The sequence below is a fragment of the Talpa occidentalis genome, unplaced genomic scaffold (genome assembly GCF_014898055.3).
Source record: "Talpa occidentalis isolate TD23 unplaced genomic scaffold, MPIMG_talOcc4v2.1 talOcc4.10, whole genome shotgun sequence".
Taxonomy (NCBI): domain Eukaryota; kingdom Metazoa; phylum Chordata; class Mammalia; order Eulipotyphla; family Talpidae; genus Talpa; species Talpa occidentalis.
Window position 1 is genome coordinate 81297340 of NW_023600993.1, and position 19249 is coordinate 81316588.

Genomic DNA, 19249 nt, shown 5'->3' on the forward strand with positions numbered 1-19249 from the left:
ATCCATTTCAGACAGATTTCTGATCCAGACAGAGATCCATTTCAAGATGAATACTAATAGGCTACCAAAACATCTCCTCAACCCAGAGTTCTTTTCCAACGATTAACCTTATAACAGAGCTGAAACAATGCTGTTAATTCTAATGCAAACTAGAAAGAAATCCAAGAAGGAAACTGCACTCCCAACTTGAGATCTTGAACTCTTTACCATTCAGTTTCTTTCCTGTGAACCTTTGTGTTTTTTACTTCTTTAATGCAATCTCTTCTGAAATAATATGCCCTCTGACTTCAGATTAACAAAAACAAAAAAGCAAACAAACTTCTTTTTGACCCATCGTTTTCCGTAACAGTTTTATCTACTTTGACAGATTTTAAGTGCTATAGTCATTTCAACCAGTAATTGTATTTATATCATCATTGAGACTGGTACACAGTAGAGAAAAGCAGCTCAGTGTTTTTGGCTTATTGTTTAAATATCTGAAAACATTGCAGCTGGAAAGAATTCCATTAATTTGTGGCTAGCACCGATACATCAGCTTCAAAAGCTTCCAAGTAAACACAGGGAAATTGGCATTGCTATCTTGTGGCAAGAGGCAAAGAACAGAGTGGTGCAGAGTTCTCCAAGAAGGAAACATTAACCCAGATGTGAACAAGACAATGAATGAATTGTTCATTGGAACTTTTCAACCTTCCAGCTGTGAGTGGCAATTATAATCACCAATGCATCCAAAAACTCAAAAGAGATTTAAACCTGAAAATTACCCATCATAGCCCAGGCACAATTAGGTCTCCATAGCTCCATGAAGTAAAGACATCCCAATTTAACTTAGACACTGCAGAAAATTAACTTCTTTTTAGGGGAAATGGAGAAAACCTTGTGGTCCCCTTCAAACACACACACATATGCTCACACACCCTACATTTTAAAACAACTGGCATTCCTCTTGAAGAGTAAGCTCTTCATACTCAGTGCATAACTCTCCTTTCACTTCTACTCAGAAAGGCAATTTTTTTTCCTAATATGGTAAATATAATTTATTTGCAAATCAACCAGAAAGGATTACAGCTGGCTATTTTAGACCTTGAACCTCACAGAGTTGTGTTGTACTGTTAACTTGTTTTGCTCTGCTGAGAGACAGAAGTGTTTGTGTTTTTGCTTAGATGCTAACCTTCTGAATCATGAGTTTAAGAAATAGCTTAATGATTTTTAACAGTGACCAGATAATCAGATGGGTGTGCATTATCCTCTGCTATCTTACAGTTTCTCTATCAACGTGAACCTCCAATTCAGATTGCTTTCGGGCTTCTCTTCTTAAGGGGTTGTGTTTCTGTAACACGCATAGTTCAGCCAAGTGTTCCCTCCCATGTGCCATAAGGAAAGTTCCTTCTGGTAACATTTACTGTAACCAGCCAACATGAATGCGACTGTTTCAATATAATTTGTGTGCATATTACATAGAAATCTCTCTGATGTCACCTTGATATATATATATAATGCCAAAAAAAAAGATCTTGATTATATTATCTATCTGTTCTCTCTGGAAACTATTCCAAAGTTATTATCTGTTAAAAAAAAAAATCAGGTGTTAAAACATTGTTAATGGTTTTGACAAACTGAAAGTATTTTCAAATTATTTAAGGAGTACTTTTAGATATGTGCAAGAACATATATAAAATATAGTCATATTAATAACATTAATGTTAAAGTTAATATTTTAATGCTCATCAAAAAGAAAGAATTGAGCTTTTAGTAAAGGAAAGAAAACTACTACTGCAAATATTATAGCTAAGGGAACAATTAACAGCTCTTACTTCATGTAAGTCAAAGTATAATACCTGATTCTAATAGAACATTACTTTATTTTTTAAAAACAACTTTACATGCACAAGTTCCTGATTCCAAACATATAATACCACATTGGCTTTTGATCCATAAATTTCTATACAATAGCTCTTTTTAAGAGAAATAAAAATCTGAATCACATAACTTAGAACATTCGGCACACAATTCAAAGCTGTAAACATAAATAATTCTACTTTATTTTTATGGGGAAGAAGGACCTCTCTGTGGTAAGATGGATTTCTCTACACTATTATCTACAAATTTTGGTTGGAAAAAAACAAAATGTTTCTTGCCATTAAATGCAGCAAGCTCATGTGAATTTGATAAATCAAATTAAATATGTGTGCAATATATGTAAGATAGATTAAGAATGTATCCAATCTTTTTGTGCTCCATTAATAAAATGTTTATTTATAGGGGAGACGTCATGCACACGTTTTATGGGGAAGTCTTAAATCTGACTGTCTTTTATAAATTGGACAGAAGATTGTCCAGATGATGGATAGCCATCACAATTCAGGAATCATGAAACTAATTTTTCCAAAATTCCATTTCATACTCAAAATCCATATTTCCAAAAACTAAGCCAGGCACTGATGTGTCTGAGGAAACATTGAGCAAAAGGTGGGTTTTCTTTTACATTCCTTGTATAAATTGTAAATATTGGTTTTGTGTAGAAAACATAACATAATATCATAGATTTCATCTCAAAATTTTAATGCAAAATATAGTCTACGACTCTTGGCAATTAAGACATTTTTCCTATTATGTTTCACAGGGAGTGAAACTCTTTTAAATGTCTCTCCGTAATATTACATTCAAAGGTATATTCTAAGGCAATGATTTTCAAACTTTTAACTGGTGGTCACAGTAAAAACAAAAAACATCAACTACATTTTATATTGAGAAATGCTGCACACATATATGTACACACATACTACATAATATGTAGTATATATAGCATAGATTATATATGTATATACATACACATATATTTAATTGGAACTTAAGTTTAACAAAACTTTCCCTTATTAGAAGTTCTGCTCTTACAGTTTATATTCCACTCCATTTTTTTCTATTCTAAACAGGTATGTTTTATTTTTCCATACTGATAACGACCCATTACATTTTCCATGGTCCACCATCCAGGATTTAAAAACTACTTTTCTAATAATTTTGGTCCTGCCAATTTCTGTCTGGAGGCAGAGAGGTCTTCTGTACATTTTATGTCCCTGTCAGGTTCCCCACTATGTTCAGGACCCCAAAAAGTACAAATCGAATTCAGGTTCTTGAAAAATACAAGTGGAAAACAGTTGTTGATTAACGTAAAAATTTTGCCCGTGAAAAGATGGGTTTGTGGAAATTATCCGAAGAATGGATGGGCTATTCATACAAATGGATAATTTTTCACCAGTTCCCCCGGATTGAATCACACCAACAAAATTCATAGACTGAATTTCACCAGGATATCCCTCAGGGAGACATAGAGAGAAGTGTGTCTAATCACAGGGTGCTCAGGTACAGGGCATCACACACTTTAAGGTGAAGTTAACAAATCCCTGGTCGACCTTGTTAAAGTGACAAATTTGGTTGGAGAGAATTAAGGTAAAACTGAGATTCTGCATTTTTAACAAACTCAAAGATGAGGCCAGTGTTTTCTTTTTTTGTTTGTTTGTTTACAAGAAACACACTTTGTGTAGTAAGGCTCTATGGGAGATGGCGTTGTTCCTGAAAATGGACATTTAAGTTTTTTTAGGGTTGTAAAGATTATTCTTTTTGGATATTTATCCAGAAGAACTTTCCTTGATCAACTGTCTTGCGTTTGGGGGAAAGAACTACATTTTATTAAATTAAAGGAATTCAGGGCCTCCCCTGGTGGCCCAGCGGTTGAGCGCTGGGCTGTGAGGCTGAGGCTGCCCGCAGCCTCTGCAGCGCCGCTTCGTTCCCCAGCCGCCAGCGAGGTTCCCACAAAATTAATTAATTAATTAGTTAGTTAATTAATTAATTAAAGGAATTCACGTGTCTAGTTGTATACTTACTACTGATTTTCCATTATATCTTTTTGCTTTCTCAATTACTACTAATTTACATTCTGACAATGCCTCTTACTTGTATATATTGTTAATTTCATTTGTTTTTAGATAAAACATAAGACTCAAAACTCAGGATCTATGGCTGAGTCAATGTCCACAGAGCCACAGTCTGAACTTCAGCTAGTTTCTGAGTAGTCCTCACTGTCACCTACTCCTGCTCAACTTTCCGTGAATGTTAAGTGAAACTCTCCCTTTGACAGAGACCATTATGCCACCCAGCCTGTACTCAAAAGTAAAGCTTTGAGTTTCAAGTGTGAGGGAGGGAATCTGGAAGAAAGAAACCTCACTCCGTTTTCACATGAGGATACTGGGCGGTCAATGAAACTAGCCTAAGATTCCATTTTCCAACCACCAGAATAGGAAAACATCCCTCCCTCTGTTCGGTTTTTAAATGAAAGCATGATTACAGCTAGGCAAAATTATGCATGCCTTTGACTCAGAACATGAAAAAAAATGAATCCATTTATTAAAGTGGTATTTGTTTTGTTTTTAATTCTCTGTTACAGTTAAACTGTACAGACTTAAATTTAAAATGACTTTCATATTGCGCCTCAATTGATGATAACCATCAAAAGCTCATATTTTAATTTGACAGCAAATAAAATTTATAGTGGTGGGGAAAAGAGCTAGTTGAAAAGAAGAGAGGATGAAATTATTTCTAGACACAAATCTCAATGTATTCAATTCATGGACCTATCTTTTAGGTACGAACTAAAAAAGTACTTTTGTAAGTGGTTTAGCTACCAGCCATATTTTGCAGTTTTTAAAATTAAGATGTTAAAAACCACAGATGAGAATTATGAGTTTTTTCAATGTATTTGGTGAAAGTCAGATTCTAATTTTTCATGAATCCCACCTAGGCCAACGTAGAGAGATGCTACTAATAATGCAACTTTAAAGAAAAAGGGAAAAGAATAATATGATCAGTTTATCCTTTTTAGCTTAGGTGTTGAAAGAAAAATAATAATCTTTTCTTACCTGAAGTGTTGTCTCTTAGTGATCAGCAAGCAGTCCATCCTGTTTCCCATGGGGGTGGGGGTGGGGCAGGAAATGAGAAATAGGGTTCGAAACAAAAAAATATTTTATCACTGTGTGTTGCGTTGCCAACACTGCACTGACAAATGGAAGTCGTGGAGCAGGCTGTAGGATGCAGAATGCTGCTTCAAGAGCAAGATACTGGCCTTTTGCTTGATAGAAGAATTACCCAGCATCAGTTGTAAGGGGAAGGAGGACTAAGAGAAAAGGGAAGGGTGAAACTAAAAAGTGTGCTCTGTCATCTATAGTTTCAGGGGGCGGGAGTCTGCCCCTTAGGCATTCTCATCTGCTTGAGGCGTTTGGTATTGTAATTGAAATCAAGCCTTAGATCCCAGCCTGGTTTCAATCTTATCAACAAAGCATTCTACTGATCAGTTTCTGGGGTTCCTTGTCAACAGCCCCCCCCACCCCCACCCCCCCACCCCCCAACCCCACACCCCCACACCCCCAAACCCCACCCCCTGAGGCTCTTGGTCTTACTTTGTGATGAATAGCCTTCCCAGAGTGATCAAGCTTTCTGCTCTTAATTGATTTGAAAGGCACTTTACAGGGTTGGGCTCCTATACCTGACTGACTGGGCAGTTCTGACCTTGTATAGGAATGCAGCACCCATAGGTAAGAAAAATGGTAGCCGAACTGGCCGCTGAGGGTTAGCAGACACACAACAATGGAAGTGGCTAGAAATGGGAGACCCTTGACTCTGGCATCTTCAGTGAATGGGAAAGCTACTGAGTGGACATGCAACAGGGTGGTCCCCAGGAAAGGGGGAGGTTCCCTGCCCCACCCAAGGGAGGGTGGAGCTGAGCAGGGAGAGAAGAAGCAGAAGAAGAGACTGAGGAAGGAAGCAGGATGGAGCAAGGAGACCTGGAGGAGGTGCATGGAGCCTAGAGACACGTGAAGAAACTGCGCTTGTCTTTTGGTCGTGGACTGGGTGACACAGATGTGGGTGAGACCCGTGGGGAGGTGACAATGGCAGCTTTTATCTTGATGTTGATTTTGCTCTTTTCCTTCCGGGCTTGTCCACTTGTTTGTGACCCTTTTCTGTGGGTCCCCACTGGAAGATGCTTTAGACTTGTAGCAGGCTTTGGGGCCTTGTTCTGGGCCAATCCCATTTGGATGGACTTTTACCCACGAGGGGACGGGTAACTCTGGATGCTTCATTTAGAAACTAGACTCTTTGCCTTACCTGTATTGTTTCCTAGTTTTATTAAAGTTCCTTCCAATTAAAGTCTCCTATGTTTTGTGTTGATGCGGCAGATGGCAGAACCCATGTAGAATAGGCAGGTTTGCGGGGTTTGGGCTGCCCCTCTCCCTGTCCTATAACAGATTCTCCTTGGTAGCAAGATGAGGTTGGGGCATTCACAACTAGGTTCACGTGGGAATAACTCCCCAATTCCATTTTTGTTAAAGAGGAAAATCAGACTTAATACCTAAGACTTTGTATTCCAGGTAAGATACAACCTGATGGTCAACAAAATCCAAGATATGTAACAGGGTGGTGCCCAGGAAAAGGGGAATTTCCAAGTTCCCTGCCCCACCTAAAGGAAGGTGAAACTGAGCAGGGAGGAGAAGAAGCTGGGGAGGAAACTGAAGCAGGAAGGAAGCAGGATGAAAAGCAAGAGGGAGACCTGGAGGAGGCACATGGAACAGGGAGACATGTGAAGAAGTTGCACTTGTTTCTTCGTCTTGGACTGGTTGAAACAGATGTAGATGAGAGACCCTGTGGGGAGATGACAATGGCAGCATTTATCTTGGTTTTATTTTGCTCTTTTCCTCCCTGACTTGTCTGGCTGTTTCTGAGCCTTTTCTATGGGTCCCAGCAGGAAGGTGCTTTAGACTTGGGGCCAGCTTACGGGCCTTGCTCTGGGCCAATCCCATTTGGGTGGACTTTTACTCATGAGGGGATGGGTAAATTTGTGGGGTTTTCTTGTTTGTTTTTTAATTTTATATATTTTTACATCATTTTTCATTTTTGCACAATGTGTGCATTTCCATCTTGGTTATAGTCCCCATACAATTCCCACCCCCCTTGTTTTGATCCTACTCCCTCTCTTTCCCACCCCGTAGTGTATATCTGGTTTATAGTTGCTTGTTGGGGAAACCAATCCTAGATTATTTTATTATAATTAGTCTTTTTCCTGGTCCCTTATTTAGGTTTTCTAAATTCCTGCTATGAGTGAGACCATCCAGTATTTTTCTTTTTCTTTCAGGCTTATTTCGCTGAGCATGATCCCTTTCAGCTCCATCCATGTTGCTGCAAATTTTATGTGTTTATCTTTTTTGATTGCTGAGTAATATTCCATTGTGTATATGTACCACATCTTCTTGATCCAGTCATCTATTTTTGGGCATTTGGGTTGTTTCCAAAGCTTAGCTATTGTAAATAGTGCTGCTATAAACATAGGGTGCATGTGCCCTTTTGAATTAATGTTTCTGTGTCCTTTGGGTGAATACCTAGGAATGGAAAATATGCAGTGGAGCAAAGAAAGTTTGTTCAATAAATGGGGATGGGTAACTTTGGGTGCTTGATTTAGAGATTTTATTCTTTGTCTTTTCTGTATTGCACACTAATTTTTTTTTTTTTAAAGTTCCCTTCCATTAAAGGTCTTTTATGTTTTGTCTTGATGCGGTGGATGGCAGAACCTATTTAGAGTGGGCAGGTTTGGGGATTCTGTGGTGCCCCTCTCCCTGAGAAAACATCACATCCTTTCAAGAGAAGGGTGGTCACAGAGTTCTTTATGAAAGCCAAATGAGGATCTACACAGCACACATGTACACATGTGCATAGACACGTGTGCAACATACTGGAAAGATCTAATATTAGAAAGAACTTATTTGAAGGGGAGGATATGATCAGCCACACATCAGGTATCTAGTCCTCTCTGATTTCCCAAGTTCATTCATTTATTCAACAAGTACTTATTTTTTTTTTAAGATTTATTTATTTATTTATACAAGCACTGGGTACAGTCAGAAGCGCGGAGGGGTGAGAGAATTCACCAGAGCAAGAAGGGAGAGCAGAGCAGGCAGACTGACGAAGTACACTGCTGAGGGGAGCAGCGGGTGGCAGGAGAGGTCTGCACGCCATGTGGGACCCTCACTGGTGGCCGGGAATCGAACTGGCACTGCAGAGGCTGCAGGCAGCCTTGCAACCCAGCGCTCAACCACTGCCCCATCAGGGAGGCCCTCAACAAGTACTTATTAAGGACTAACTAGGTAGCAGGCATCATGTTAGATTTTAGAGATATAGAAAGGAACAAAAATTCCTGTTTATCAGGCTTATGCTCCATATTTTTTGTATGTGTATATGAATATGCATAAGAAATAAAGACTAAACAGAAAAAGAAGTGGAATGTAGATAAAATATCTCATAGGGAGACATTTAAGCAGAAGTTAGAGTCCTAGGGAGGTATCAACCAGGCCAATATCTCAGGAAGACCATTCCAGCTTGAACAGCTTGAAGAATTATTAATTGCAAAAACTATAGGCTACTAATTCATCTGCAAAGTACTTGGATTGGGGGACCAGGGGAGTTGAAGAATCCAGGGTAAGTTTGCAATCAGTCTAGCTTATATATCATATAACCATTACCAAAAAGCCTGCATGCTACCAATAAGTGTCTCCATCATTATTAGTGGGGCTTCCAGTCTTATTTTTTAGAGTTACAAGGACTCACATTCCATTCCAAATTCTGGTGTGTGCATGGTTATAAATTATACCCATAGTCATACTCATTTTATTGTACAACCGTTCTAGGCCAACCATAACTTTCCCCACCCATGAGTGCTAGTGACTGTTGGAGAAGATGAAGAAAAAGTCCTTGAATCTTACTATCTAATACATCTTGCTGCAATGTCGTGGCCTTGTCACGATCTCATTCTTCTGGGAAATTAATGGTCAAACAAGGGATATGAAAAGGAGTGGTAAGGGAGTTGTTCTAAGTCCCACTTTGATTTCTATGAGGAGTCTTGTGCTTTCCGTAACCTCACACATTCATTGGCATCTGTACGACAAATCTTCCACTTTTATTTTTGAATTAAAAATTAAGATTCCCAGGGGAAATTATGCAATGGGAAATTGACACTTCAATAAACTTGGCTCACACATTTTATTGATTATGGTAAATCTAATTATTGCAATAAAACCCGGGAAAACCCCCAAAAATTATTCTTTTCATGCTCCAGTGGTATATATTTCTTCCTATTATACCAGTACTTCCCTGATTAGAATCTACTTCCTCAAAAGTAATAAATAAATCAGGGGGTGATTCCAACTTAAGTTTGCCTCAATTGTCTCACAAAAATCTTAATGACTTTTTAACAACTTTTGTGGATGATTGGACACAAAGTACGACAAAGACACTTTAAGTACTCCTTCAAATAAATATTAAACTTAAAATATAATGAATGAATATTTTAAACTGAAAAAGATCAAATTATATACTTGCAATTACTCAAGACTCTGGATTCTGGTCAAAAATTTTTCTTTCAGTTTTTTCTTTTAAATTAAAAATCCTTAAGTTGTGCCTGATGTGAATCTTATTTTCTTTGTGGCAATTTCCCTGGGCTCAGTGACCTGTAAAAAGTCAGACTATTGGCTGTTGGGTGAAGGTTTCATTTTACTTGACATCCTGGGACTGGCTGGTGTATGATTTCTCGGCCCTCTGGCCTGTCTCTCTCCCACTACCTCCACTTCAGCAGGCCACTTCCAGAGGCCATGCCCTGAGGTCAGGAAATAAGGCTGACAAACCAAATGAAGTCCATCAGAGCTGAGAAGACCCCCTTCTTTCGCCAATCCTAGAGATTTAATCTTCTCTAAGACCCAAGTTCTTACTCATCTTTGAAGTACAACCATTTCCTTTTCCTCCTGATTTTTTTTTCAGGAATAAAAGAAAAAAATCACAGTGGCAACCAATTTTAATGGCTTTGACAAAAGAAAGAAGGAAGGAGAGGAAGGAAAGTAGACATTCCAAAGTGTTCTACATACCTAGATATGAAAGAGAATAGTTTTCTAAAGAAGTCTCTTCCAAGAAAAAGATCTATGTAATAAAGCCATAAACTATTACCTCACACCATCCACAAAAAAAAAAAAAAAAAAAAAAAAAACTCAAAATGGATTAAAGAACTAGACATAAGACCTGAAACCATAAAATATATAGAAGGAAATATAGGGGAAACACTACATGACATGCACCTCGGCAACATCCTTAAAGATTCATCACCCAAAGCAGTGATAGTGAAGGCAAAGATAAACAGCTGGGACTACATCAAATTAAAGAGCTTCTGCACAGCAAAAGAGACAGTAACCAAAAAAAAGAGACACCCCACCTACTGGGAGAAATTTTTTGTGCACAACACTAATGATAAAGGACTGATTGCAAAAATCTACAAAAAGCTGAAGAGACTCAACAAAAACAAAGTACCCTCATAGCAGGAATTTAGAAAACCTAAATAAGGGACCAGGAAAAAGACTAATTATAATAAAGTAAAAATCAAAATCAACAACCAATTATAAACCAGAGACACACTAAGGGGAGGGGAGGAGGGATTACAGTCAAAATAAGGGGAGTGAGAATTTGATGGGGAATATAACCAAGATGAAAATGCATACATTGAGGAAAAATGAAAAATGATGTGAAAAATACATACAATAAAATATTTTTTAAAAAAAGATAAAGATTAAAAAAATTCAAGATTCAGTTAAGGTAACATTGATATTATTTCTTCATTGATACTACTTCTTTAGATTTTCCAAGGAAATTCTAGAAGTCACTCAATAGTCAATTTGACTTTGGAAGTACGACAATTTCCTGTTGGAATATAGACCACAGTTCTCACGTATGTCTTCTTGAATGTTTTTAATTAGTATCATTTGGTATGTTGAAAAATTCTTAATAAATATTTTGGACAAATGAAAATCAATTCTGAATATTCTGTGTGTGTTTGTTTAAACTGTCAATGCTATTCATTCAAGTCATTTTGTTCTCTATCTGCTCTTCTTTCTAAATTGACATTTTAAGGCAGGACCATACCTGAGACTCATAATTCGTAAAAGGCTAAATGTTTTGCTTCACTTATTTCTTTTTGGGATGCTACAAACATAAATGTGAAAACACTTATCTACATAACTAAGAATTCCAGACTGCATGCTGGCTATTGGGCAGCATTAGCAAAACAATCTGCAGTTGTCAGAATTGGATGTGGAGTTTGAAGCTCAGATGGAATATCTCCAAGTTTTAGAGGGAGGGTAATAGTCAAAAGTCAAAGTCCAAATGCTTTGGAGGGGCCTCCCTGGTGACACAAGTGGTTAAGTCTCAGCACTATGAAACTCTCCGCAGCCACTACAGCACAAGTTCGATCTCCAGCCAGGGAGCTAACCCACATGGCACAGCAGAACTCTCCTGTCCCGCCCACTGCTCCCTTCAGCAGCATCTTTCAGTCAATCTGCCTGTTCTGTTCCACGTTCTGTCTCTGGTGAATCCTCTCACCCCCTGCATATCTGGCCTGTACCCCAGTTCTTGTATGTATAAATAAATGCTTTTGAAATGTCCTGTTCTCCATCAATGGGTAGAAAGGAATTCCATAAATTTCTTTTGAGCTTCAAAAGGAAAGTAAAACACAAATTTCAGATGACATTTTAAATCAGAAAGAACCTGCCTGAGTCATTGCCAGAAATAAATTCTTCCCTAGAATGTATCTGTGTCAATGTACCTATCTTTAAATTGCTTCCCTCAATTGTCTTGCTAACCACAGATACTAGTCATGAAGGTTATTTGAATTTTATACTTCCTTTTCCTTACAGTGTCTTTACCATCATTTTGTCTTACTGCTTGGATAACTAATCACTGCAGCAAATCAGCTAATCCACTGCTCTTTACTACTTGTCATCAGCAGTAAAAAAGAAACTAATTTAAAAGTTGTTCCCTCTTACTGAACTACTGGGCTAGAAATCTAAGTCTAGAGCGCCTGCATCTTTTCCTTCCTTACCTAAGACAAGGGCCCACTTTACCAAAAGATGCCTTCAGAACCCATTCACTCCTTTATTACAAAGTACATAACCTGGAAATGAATAATATGCCAAACCAGACTAAAATATATCATGGCAACTGGGTCACAGAACAGGCAGTGGTCACTTTCTGGTCCTTTCTGTGTGAATCCTATTGATTGCTCATTTCTTGGAACTAACCGAAATAAAATGACTTAATAAAAAGTTCATGGTAAAACAGACAAAATAATGGTCAGAGCATTTTAACTAAATTGCCCTAATGCATCACTTGACAGAAACTTGTTAGCCTTCAAATCCAATTTATCTGTTCAAATCCAGTTGTTCCTCTTTGTGCAGAGTTCTTTTTGAAGTTCTTTGGAGGTCTGGGGACAAGAGGAAACCAGCGGGACTTGGAAGAGGAGGATAATCAACCTCTAAATTGCCAATTACATCTCTGGTATTGTTGAAATAAATTCTTTCCCGGCGAAGACATAAGAAACCTGGTGGCAAGTGATGATGCTAATAAAATGTTTCTGTTCTGTGAAACCATGCTAAGGAACATGCAGGGCTGGCAGGCTTTTGACCCTGGCACTCAGCTTCAATGCCAATTTTTGGTGGAAGGTTTCTTTTCTTTCTGTTATTCTGCTTCTATGTGAACTGCTTTGGCTATACAGCAAGGTTAGAAAAACAAAACTCATCATTCCCACGTGGTCATCTCTGTGGGCACGAGCTCATTGCCTCCAGGTGGTATCTTATGTGGGTCCTATGATGCTTGGCATCTCTGCCTGGGGATAGGGTGATTTTTGTTAGGAGCGACTTGGATGAGGAAAGAGAATCTATGATGTTCCAGTTCACTCATTCTAAGACCATGAAGTAATATTTTAATGTCTCAGTTTTACTCTCTAGCTTTGAAAATAGAAACCACACGTTTCCTCCAGCCCATGTGCTGGACTGGTCTGAAGTTTGATTAAGTTATGTAAAGTGTTTTTAAATGATAAAGATGTGTGTAAATGCAAGAAATGATGATGTCACCCAGCCATATTCACTTCCTCTCAATGTTATATTAGTCTTATTATAGGGGATTAGTCATAATTCTCTGTGATGTTAAAATCCTGTTACAATTTATTGCCTGAAAGGAACAAGTTCTTTTGGACATTATGAAATTTCAATTTTGTATTGTTTACTATTAAATCAGTCTCTACAGCACCTCAGTCTCTAAGCTTTAAAGTTCCTACTCCCCAGCTCCGTATTTCATCTTTGTAGTCACATATAAAATTATTCATGACTTCATATGGAAGGAGCTTTCTGACCCCTATTTAACATGTGGGGACCTCCTTTGAATCATATTACTCACAAATTAAGTAAATGAGATGAGAGGTAAATTCTAGATAATAGAAGGACTGAAGTGGAGGATCAGGTGCACACATTGCCCCAGATGTCAGGTAGCAGGTATACATACATCTCCCTTTGCTGTAACCAAAGGGCATAGGTATTAAGAATGGCTATTTCAGGTGTTAAAGCCACCTCTCCAGTTCTCCAACCCATGAGGACATTGACACATACACATTCACATATGCATTCTATTAGTTAGCTCAGCCACCTCCAATAAGACCCAGTCCTGAAACTACTAACTAAACACCCAGGATCTTTTATATGCCTTGGATAAGAAACAGAGTATTAAGTCATCCAAGCTGTTTGATTTGCAGTTTAGAGGCATCGGTTGCTTAACTGCTGTGATATCAAGCACGTGCACAGGGAGAGCATGTTGTTGAGTATTTTTATAAGGAATTAGTCAATGTAATTGTGGGCTGTAAAGAGATTGTTACACAACCTCATTATGTGTTGTAAACACTTCATCACATGACATCTTTCCATGTCATAAATACATCATCAGAAAACATTATGTTCCTAACGATGACTTCTCACATCCATTCATCATACAAAAATGAACAAAGACCATAAAGAAAGAATAATCTGTGTAGTTTTTCACTGCTATGATAGCTCCATCTGTAGAATTGCTTATGATGTGTTGTGTATTTACATATGCTGCTACAGGGCATGAAGCTAAGTGTCTTTGCTCTTTGTTTTTTTGTTTTCACTACCAACTTTTTGCTAAAGGTAATAAAATTTGACCTGAAAAGCATATTTTGTAAAAAAAAAAAATATATATATAATTAAAGAAAGTGGAAAAAAAGGAAAGAAAGAAAGAAAGGAAAGGAGAGAGGAGGAAGAAAAGGAGAAGGTTACATAAAAGAATAATTTAAAGTTTTAAAAATAATTGTGTAATACAGGCCTATTTCTGTTCATGGATATGTATTCTTTCAGACATGTTTGATTTGAGACACATTTTACAATTAATTTATATAGATAAAAGAAATGGTTACTCTCTGATTAGGATTTAAATATTAATTTTACTTCATTTTCTAGGGTCAATCTATTGTCATTAATTCCTAACATCCATCCTAACCAATACCCATTTCATAGATTAGGGGGTAAAAGAGAACATCTATAAGGTCAGGCTAGGTAATGGTTTACAAATTTGTTCTAGGACGTCAAACAGTATTAGATTTCCAAAACCTCCTTCAGATAAAGCTTGTAAGCCCAAATAGTCTCAATTGTCCCAACCTACCTTAACCATGAAAACTCAGCTTTCATCTGTTTTTCTTTTTTTTTTTTTTAAGTGGGTACCAAAATATAAAATCCACCGAACTAAATAATATCCATGTTTCATTGAGCCTTAAACATCCACTATATTTTATTTTTGCACCTGGGGATTGTGAAGATCTTTTGCTAATCATTATATTGTCCAATATCAACTAGGTTCCACCTAGGCACTAAAAACTGTGTAACTACTTCACTATGTTTTATTCATTTTATCTTCACAATAATCTATTATCATCTCAACTTTTCTATAAGGAAAATGGGGTTTAATGAAGTAAGCAAACCAAAATCACATATAATTGAAGAATATTCAGGAATGAATCACATTGAAAGTTAATAACCTTTCTTATTTTCTTTGCATCCTTACATTTGAAGAGCTAAACCCAAAGGACTATATCACAACTCTGCACTTCCTAGAGGTCACAAGTGAAAATAAAATTTCACTCAGTCTAACAGGAAAAACCTGACTCATTAAATTCATAGCCCTGATGGTTGCAGAAGATGTTTAGGGGCAAATCCTTGATATGTAGATCCGGTGGAGAAAAATAGATACACAATGTGCTCACTCACTTATGCAGCAATGGAAGGAAAAGAGGAATGAGTCTATCACTATGTCAACATTTTGAGGAGAGTGAAAATATGCATATTTATATTTAACAAATATATTCTTAAATAATCTCCAAGTAGAATGTACGAGATCCATATATATCCAAATGCATTTCTTAGCTTGCTGCATGGCTCTTGACTTACAATGTAGACAACAATGGGAGAAAAAATATTTGCTAAAACTGGTCCCAGTAAGCTTTTGTGTCCATAATAAGAGAAACAATAATTACCCATTTCTATGACTCTGCTTCCAGAATGGGAAAGAAAAGCGGGAAGTAAATGGGAAATATTTCTCTACTTTAAGTGACTTTGAGGGGATCTGCTTCAGAGCAGCCTTCATTCTATGTTAATTATGTTGTGTTTCCACTCTAAGGAATGGACAGGAGCAATAAACCAGCAGGAGGCAATGTCCACACCTTTCACTCACATGCACACACGTGGGCTCAATCTTTCTTTCCAGTTTTTCCTCTTTCTGCTTGCTGTATAGCTTCTCTGTACTAATCCATTCACTGCCAGCTTTAGTGAGCAGGAAAAAGTATACCCTGTCCTAAAGCCACCTCATTCTTTCATACCAAGAGTCATCCTCAAAGCATAAGGAATTCTCTCACCAAATAATTCAGAGGCATATAAAGACGAGGATTGCCACAGTGACAGCTAGAATAAAGAATCAACCTTCAGTCCCAGGTGAAGAGGAGAAATTTGCAGGGCCCTGGGCTAATTGAACTCTGATTTCTTTTCCACCTACATTCCCAAATTAGAGGGTAGTTAAATGAACCTCCCTCTCTGGGAAGAAGAGATGATAATGCTATGAGCAAGGCTGGAATGTTTCAGGAAGACGGGGTTGGGAAAGAAAGCAGAGGAAATCTCTGGACAGGGAATTGTGCATGTCGAATGAGTTCAAACCTCTTCCACAAATTAAGTGAAGTATTTTAAAAGGAAACAATATTACTTAAGTTTTATTTGTTTCAGCTACTTGGTTACAACTCCACATGGACACAATTAATGGAGGAAATAGACTATTTTATAAGCCCAGGACTCTCCCTCAATCTGTAACCAAGAGAAATTCTTTGCCTTAATCACCGTACATTCCTTTCAGATAGCCTTATATTGCCAAAATAATTATCCCAGGTTTAAGAAAAGATTTTGTCTAGTCACTCCCCACAAAGTTACAATGGTTGGAAGTAGAATAATCCATCTATGAAATAATAGTGAACTTTGTCCTCTTCTGCAATTTTTGCACGTGAATTTTAAACCCTTAATAATGCTCTATTTCACGTGCATCTACACACTTGTACACACACACATGCACACATACATATGTTCACACATGGTTCATCAAAAGCAATATTTTTTGTAAATCTAAGAATTGATGGGAAGCCTAGATACCCTGAAAGTTCTGTTTCCAGGAAATGATTCACCTTGCCCAGCCCAGATGTGCTCACCAGTGAAAAAAGAGAGGCTGTTAATTAATCATGCAAATAGCAAAAAATGAACTGGAATGTAGAAAAGAAAAGAAAGCAAAATAAACAAACAAAATCACTTAATTTTCTCAAATTTCAAGGAAAAGAGAGCTAACTCTAGAAACTGATCAGTAAAGGAAAACATAAAGTTTATGGAAAGAGACTGTTGAAGGGTTCCATTCCTTCCTTTCTCTTCTCTTCCATAAGATAGGGTAAAAGACTTCACAAACATCTCAAAATTTCATAGCACTAATCTTTTAACATAATGATTATTTTGCTCCTTCTAGAAAGGATGATCTTTAATGCAATATATGTATTTTATTTTCCTTCTTGCCTATGCAAATTAAACCAGCTGTCTCAAGTTAAAGTGTAATGATGGTGAAGTATCCGCAAGGTCTGAGTGATGGAGATAAACTAAGGTATCATTCTGAGCATTACCCTCACATGAAATTCCATCCTAATTTCTGTGCAGCCACCATAAAATGCAGCCAATCCAAGTTTATCAGCTGAAGTGAAGACTGTGTGAACATTCCTAATCTCTGAAGAGCATGGCAAAATAAATAATCACTGGACCCACTTTGTTTCTGCTTTTCCCTTCCCTCTGCACCTATAAATATGGTTTATTGTATACATAGCTTTTAGGGTCAAGTATTAATGGTGAGAACCATTAAGAGGGCAAAGGTCAGTGGCTCCTGACTTCAGTGACCCTTAAATTTAATCTAGCGTGGTACGAATAGAATTAAAAGTGATGAACTTGCAAAGTGTGATAAAACCTGCTTCACCCACACAATTGGGCAGAAGCAGAGGAATGAAGGAAATTTAAACAATAAAAATGAACTTTGTGATCTAATTACAGCCCCAGAGTTAAAGGTGAACACTCACAGTCGACTGTCACGCATGAAGGACAAACTCTGACATCTTTAAAATATCATGTGGTTTCTGGAAGCCAGAAGCTGTTCTGGAATTCTATCAAACAAACACTGGTCTTTATTTTTATTTAGCTTTATGTCCATTTCAATAAGAGATGACAAGACAGCATTTGGAAAATATAGAGACCAATTTCTTCAGTCTAGTGAAGCTTTACCTTTCAAATTAAGTCCTTCGAATCAGTCAGATTTACACCTATATTTTTTATTTCTTTCCAGCCTGAGAGTTTAGCATTATGTGGTTTTCTCTTTCTCTCCTTCTTCCACCTGTTTTCATTTAAATATATCAGTTATTTGCTCTTGTGATTTGAAAGTTTCAATTTACCCATCTTTTAAAATACCAGCTATACTTTCTTTTGACTTTATATTATTTTTATTTCCTTTCAATAATACTTTTCCTGAAATTTTAAAAGAAATTTCTAAGATGCCAACTTACTCTAAGAAACCAGCTTCTGAGAATCTTATTAATTCAGTAGAAGTTTTCAACTTATTGCTTCAAAATAATTATAGGTTTTTATAATATTGTAAAAATAACATAAATAATTTCTGTTTTCCTTTACACAACTCCCCCAAATCTTAACAATTTACCACATTGTATATAATTATCAAAATAAGGAAATTAATATACCAATGCTATTAATTATCTATAGAAATTATTCAAATTTCACCCATTTTCCCACTAACATTCTTTTTCTGGCTAGGCTACAATTCCACTTTGTATTTATTTGCCATATCTCCTTTGTCATCACAGGTCTATTACAGTTCTTCCCTCTTCCCTTATTTTCAATGATTTTGACCTCTTTAAAGTCAGATATTGGGCCTCCTTGGCGGCCATGAGTGCAAAAAAATCAACAGCCCCACTCAGATCTAATTTACTGTTTACAAAGTGTATGACTTGGAAGTGATTGCAGAGGCATGTTTAAAAGGTGTTACTAAAAAGAATACAAAGGTGGTCTTTCTTTTTTTTTTTTTTTTTTTTTAGATTTATTTATTTATTTATTTATACAAGAACTGGATACAGTCAGAAGCGTGGGAGGATGAGAGAATTCACCAGAGTCAGAGGGGAGAGCAGAGCAGGCAGACTGACGAAGAACACTGCTGAGGGGAGTAGGGGGCAGCAGGAGAGGTCTGTGCACCATGTGGGACCATCACCCTGGGCGGGGGATTGAACTGGAGCTACAGAAGCTGCAGGCAGCTTCGCAACCCAGTGTTCAACTGCTGCGCCAGTGGGGAGGCCCCTATCGGTGGTCTTTCTTGCCTTTACATTTCATAGTAGAACATGGCCTCCTTTCTAAATAAGAACACTATAAATACAAATCACAGTACTATGTGGTATATTACTTATGAAAAATATTATATACATAGGTGATATAATATAATATAATATAATATAATATAATATAATATAATATAATATAATATAATATAATATAATATAATATAATTTGTGATGTAATACATGTAATGTAATGTAATGTAATAAATATAAATGGCTTTGGTATCCCAAACCAGTTAAAATTACGGGTAAACTAACATGGGGAACAGAGACCTTGGAAATTGATAACACTGAGTATCTTTCTGAAATACTACAATCGTTCATGTTCAGACAATTTTCAAGACTGTTGTTTTTGGGCCACCCAGA

At 37.1% G+C, this 19249-nt stretch overlaps 1 long non-coding RNA gene across 1 annotated transcript in view; it reads right to left on the bottom strand.

Moving 5' to 3' along the window:
* Positions 1 to 5198, bottom strand: part of LOC119253743 (uncharacterized) — a 147961-nt gene extending 142763 nt beyond the window's left edge. The window contains exon 1 of the long non-coding RNA XR_005127201.2: positions 4914 to 5198. This is a non-coding gene — a long non-coding RNA (uncharacterized LOC119253743). The remainder of the gene's footprint in view (positions 1 to 4913) is intronic.
* Between the last annotated feature and the right edge of the window lie 14051 nt (positions 5199 to 19249).